Below are 6,000 nucleotides of genomic sequence, written 5' to 3'. Positions count from 1 at the left end.
AGCTGAAGAGGAAGAAGATTAATCACAAAATACTTATGAATATGAAGATGAACTATCTCTTCTTTCTAGAAGAGTTAATCAATTATGGAAAAGGAAACAAGGCAACAAGTTCATAGGAGTTAGAAGGACATGTGATCACTTTGAGTCTACTTCTGGGCTAAGGAAGTCTAGTAGCAGCAAAAAAGTTACCTACTATGAGTGCAAAGAGCCAGACCATTACAATAATGAGTGCCTAAAGCTCTAGAAGGAGAATCCAAAGAAGAAGTTTTTCAAAGGCAAGAAGAAAGGGCTTACGAAAAAATGGGATGATTTGGATTCTTCATAAAATGACTTCAAAGAAGAACAAGGTAATGTGGCACTAATGGCCAGCATTAGAGGATTCAGTGAAGAGATCTATCCAGAAGCTGAATTTGAATCAGACTCAGACATAGAAAAGGTATTTTCTGACATCTCTCGATCTCACTTAACTTATTCCTTATTTGAGATTCTTGAAAAGCATCAGGAACTTTATTTTGAGACAATATACGCTTTTAGATCTAGCCTTGGGGAATTTTGTTACTTTTTCCTATTTTTACTGATGTTTCTGCATGCAGTTCTTTCAATTTCGGGATCAAATAAAAATTGTTAGACATGAAATTTTCTTTGCATAAACTAGTAACAACAAAAATAAATATACATGTTAATAGAGAGTTTTCGTTGCGCCTTGGGAAAACACATTATGGTTTTCTTAGCTTCAATGAATATGTTGCGATGGAAGAATTAGTTTAATAATTTTTCCCCCGACAAGTTCCAATTTGTTATCATCAATATGGGTCTAGATACCGCTCTTTTTCTTTTCCATTCAAAGAGTGTGGAATCAACCTTAGGAACATTGCTTCTTCCTTATTCTATGGATCTCATAACGTACCAACAACTTTGTAAAACTATATGAGTTGTGTGTATGAATCTTCATGATCTAAACCTCCAAAATGATTATAATACATTATTTTTAATAATTCCATTTTCATTTCACTTTGTCGGATATTCCATAGCATTTTAGCTAGATGAGCTAGACGTTTTGGGACTACTGTCACATGGCGTGCCACCATTGTTGTTATTGTTGTTTTCGACTTTAACCATCGTCTTTGTTTTAAGACAGTATGCTCTTCTAGATCTAGCCTTTTGACATTTTCTTTCTTTTTTCTCTTGCTAATGATGTTTCTGCTTGCGGTTCTTTCAATTTTAGAATCAAATAAAAATCGTCAGTACTACAAATAATGCTTCTAACATCAGACGCGAAATGCGATTTACCTCGGCAATAGAAGCGAGGTAAATAAGGTCATCATCAAATGTAAAGTCTTATCACCTCAGTGATTTTTATACTGAGGTAAATGTTTATTATCGCAAGGGTTTGAACCCCAGTTTCTGCACTTTTATTATTTGCAAAAACTAGTGCCTTTTTTATATCGGTTTATCATAAAAATCGAGGGGTCTTTAGTTTTTTTTAATAAATCTCGTTATATTGTTTACCATAATATTACATTTTTTAAATAAAACTCGTTACAATGTTTACCTAGAATATAACATTAATTATCCATGAAGATCATACGTTGGATCTTCAATTCCTTGATATTCCGAGCAAGTTCAAATATTGGGAAACTCTTTTCTCAAAACAAAATAAAACAAAAGGGTTAGTTAAAGGATATTTCCTATGGATCTTGCATGTATTTGTTTGTGGTAAAAAAAAGGGTAAGATAATTAATATATATAATCAAAAATATTTTTGGTATAAATAAAAATTTAATAGAACGAACCTTGAATCCAGATGATTTTTTGCTCTTGCAATCCATCGTAGAAAACTTTTTCAAGTTTCCTTAGGTTTCAAGCGCTTCATATGCTTCATTTAGATTTCCAATAACGTAAGAGAACTGATATAATGGACGTCCCTTAGGTTTCACGTGGATCACTAACGGTGGATTCTTAAGCATTGATAACCTTTACATTCATGATAAACGTTTGTTTATGGCCGTTGATTACCCATGACGCTGATGGGAGGGTAAGAAACCCTCACCATTTTGGTTTCCTATTTGTCGCCATATGTATGGTAATCCCCTCTTACCTCGAAATTGAAGCTTAAAAATTTTTATTCACGTTGGTTACGGTCGCTCCCAAATTTTTATTCCCCAAATTTCTAATTTTTTTATAATTTTAACTTGCCCCCTTCACGTTAACTATATATGTTCACCTAAAAGTCCCAGTTGGTTACACACCCTCCTCACTTACACTCACACCCCTCAATTAATAATTCTGATTTATTTACGTGTTTTTCTAACATTAACAAAATATTTTCAATATTTAATTTTTTAAAATATAACACTTAAATGTTTATATAAATTAATAGTTTATTTACATAAATATTTAATAAAAACTATAATATTATAAATCATTCCTAATAATTCTAATTACTAAATAAACAAAAAATTCTAATTATATCTAGTAATTTTAATAAAATCCTAATTTATTTTTCCGCTCTCTAACTCTATAATTTTCGTAATTATTAAATTATTAAAATACTCTTATATCTTCTAAACACCAAAATAACACAAATATTCAGAATAAATCAAACAACACACAAATAAACACTCAAATAATTAATATAAATAATAATTTAAAGTCATAATACAAGATAAAAGTAACACTCTCTACCGTCACATTCTAGAGAGAGGTGATCTCTCTTCTCTCTAAAAACACTCCCCCCAAACGTCTAGGGTTTGACGGTGGGCACCTCTCACCTTCATGGTGGTTATATCCCATATGAAGCATAGTATCTCTTTCATTCAACCTCGCTCTCATGTTCTACCGAAACTAAGTCACTCATCAGAGACTCTTTCTCTCTCTCTCTCTCTCTCTCTCTCTCTCTCTCTCTCTCTCTCTCTCTCTCTCTCTCTCTCTCTCTCTCTCTCTCCCACCGCGAACCACTACCAAGCCATCTCTCTCTACTGACGTGGCCGCCATCAGAGCCACCACCACAAAGAAATGAAAATCTTATTAAGGTTGTTTTTATCATGCCAAACCTAACAATGGTGGACATTCCTCTATTCACCGGATCTTCTCCAACAACTTTGATGTTGACAACTTTTCTTCCTACCCCAAACTCACCATGGATCCTCTATAGGTTGCACTCTATAACTCTTTAAGATCTATTTAATTTTGTTTTTGTGTTTTATATTATTTGGTTTTGTCTTTTGGGGTGTAAATATGCACTCTAGGTGTTTGATAAAAAATCTTCAAAGAGTTTTGTGTCTTGGAACAAAACTTCCTCTAGTCATCAATTAACCTTTGAACATTCAATAATAATGGACAATCTTGAGACGAAAGTTAGTCAAAATGCATAAACACAACTAAAAGAAATCATCCTTAATTGGATTTAAAAAAAGACAATGGATTCTCATTCATATATTGCCACTATTGGTGTTCTTAAGAAAATGGATGGATAGATGATATGTGATTGTTTCTGGATTATTGGTGTCTTCTTAGCTTGCTATCAAACTATATTTAATGTCTTTTATGTCTATGTAATTACTATTTTTAGAGATATTGCAAGACTATGCATAGGGTATGTCCTATATCATATGTTTTTTTATCTTTGTAATTGTCATACCCCAAAATTTGCCCTATTGCTATTTCGTCTTATTAATTGGGATGTATCACAATTTTGTAGGGTTTCTTTTTCTAAAAGGGGTATATGTCAAACAACAGGCTTAACATCTTGATTGTTAAGCCCATTTTAAGAAGAATAATTATTCTCTAAGTCCATTATGGAGGGGGTGTATTTGCTATTTTTGTCCTTTGGACCGAATAGAGTTCAAGCCCATTTATTAAATAAAAATTGTTTAAAAAAAAATAGCTAAATATATATTTATATACACGTAATAAAAATCATTTTTAGTTAATAATTAAGTTTAATTAAAAAAATTATTATTAATGTATGCGTTGTTTAAAAAAAAAGGAAATAATCCATTCCATGGCCTTTGACCTCTTCACAATTAAAACAAATCAATTTCCTAGAACTAATTAGTTTAAATAATAAATATTAGTAATAAAAAAAAATGTGTAAAAAAAGAAAATTATTAGTGACAAAAGGAGGCGCTGACTTCCCTTTTTTTTTTAGGCTACATTTTTGTTTTATTTTTACAAGTCAACATAAAAAAGTTATGATGACTTTTTATTATCACTATTATTTGAAATTATATTAATTATTACTATTATTAAGTAGTTATAGTAATTATTATTATTTAGTAGTTATTATTACATTTGTTTTAATCTCTCCCCTAACTATCTAGCTATCAGGTAAAATTATTTTAAATTATTAGCGTTAACATCTAATTGTACTATTATTCATCATTTGTTATTAACTAATACTATTAATTATTTATATTTATTTTTAAATATCTATTAATTAGATTATTGTTATTTCTCATCATTGTTAATTTAAAATATTATAAAATAAAAAGGAGGATGCCTTATATTAAGTTATTTTATTTTATTTATTTTTATTGTTAATTAACATTTGTAAATAATCAGTTTTATTTTATTAATTTAATATTTATTCTGACTAAAGTCAAACTAGGGTTTAAACCCTATTCATCTTCTTCCTCTTCATCCAAACGGCGGCCGCCCCTCCTCCAAACCACCAAACCCTAGTTCTTCAAAATACTTCAAGCCCCAAATCAAATAAGGAAGAAACAAATTCGGAAATAAATCAAATATAGACATAAACGAAATTGATTGTTTCATTTATCAGTAAATCAAAATTTGATTACAAACTTTCAAAATTAGAATAATAATCGAATCTCACATTAAAACTCATGTAAACTTAAATCCCTAATTTTAAAAGTGGTACAAAATCAATTCTGTAATATATACAAAATCAAATCCCTAAAATCTAAATCCAGAAACAAATCAGGTATAATAAACAAATTTGAAAAAAATCGGATCTACAAATTAATTCAATTGATTTGTAACAACAAAGACTTAAACTATTTCCTAATTCATCAATCCTAAAAACTCTATAAAAGCAAAACCTAAAATCTACAGAAGAGGGGAGGAAAATCGAAAAAAAGAATCAGAAAAACGTTGGTGCTTGCATCTGTTGCCGTAAACCTCGTTCCGAACCCAAAGCCACTCGAAGCCTTCGTTGTGCCTCCATTCCAGTCTTGCATCTGAAAAAGGAGAACCAGGAGGGATTAGACGAAGCAAATCGGAAAACGAAGGAGCTATACGAAAAGAATTTCTGGGAAGAGGTAACCACGATAAACAACTTAGCTTGAATATTTGGCATTGTTGTTACTTGGATGCATGTTTAGGTTGGGGTTCTGGGATTTTAGGGGAGGTTTTCTTGATAGACAGTTGTTGTTAGAGAGAAAACAGAAAAAGTGAGAAAAAGAAATAGTAAAAGGGGAGAGAGAAATTTCATTGAGAAATGAAGGGTTAGGGTCGTGAATGATCCCTTTCATATTCCTCTTTATTTTAAATAAAAAATAACAAAAACAATATAATAATAATCATCATGCGCACAGACCTTACGGTACACCTTCAGTTAAACTTAACATGCAGACCATTGGATCGTCTTATTCTGGATCTACGTCCCAGATCGTAACTCTGGAGGCCATTAGATTTGGATCAAACTATCGCAATCCTGCAGCCCACCGTAACACCGTACGCGCACCATCACCTTGTCCAAACAGACCTTGAGTCATATTGGGCCAGACCTATACTATTAACACCCTTTAAAAATTACTCATACACATAAACACACCCCCTTGATTTTATTTAAATTTTCTAATCCACATTTATATTTAATAAATAATTTAATGTAGTAAATTAATAATATTACTATTGTTATTTTTACATTTAAATTTAAATACATGTAGTAACTAATAACCTCTTTTAATATTGTCTAATATACTTTATTGTATCTAATACACTTTATTTTATAATTTTCTAATTTATACTTTAGTT

This window comes from Vicia villosa, unplaced genomic scaffold (genome assembly GCF_029867415.1).
Source record: "Vicia villosa cultivar HV-30 ecotype Madison, WI unplaced genomic scaffold, Vvil1.0 ctg.000580F_1_1, whole genome shotgun sequence".
NCBI lineage: Eukaryota > Viridiplantae > Streptophyta > Magnoliopsida > Fabales > Fabaceae > Vicia > Vicia villosa.
This window is presented reverse-complemented; position numbering follows the sequence as displayed.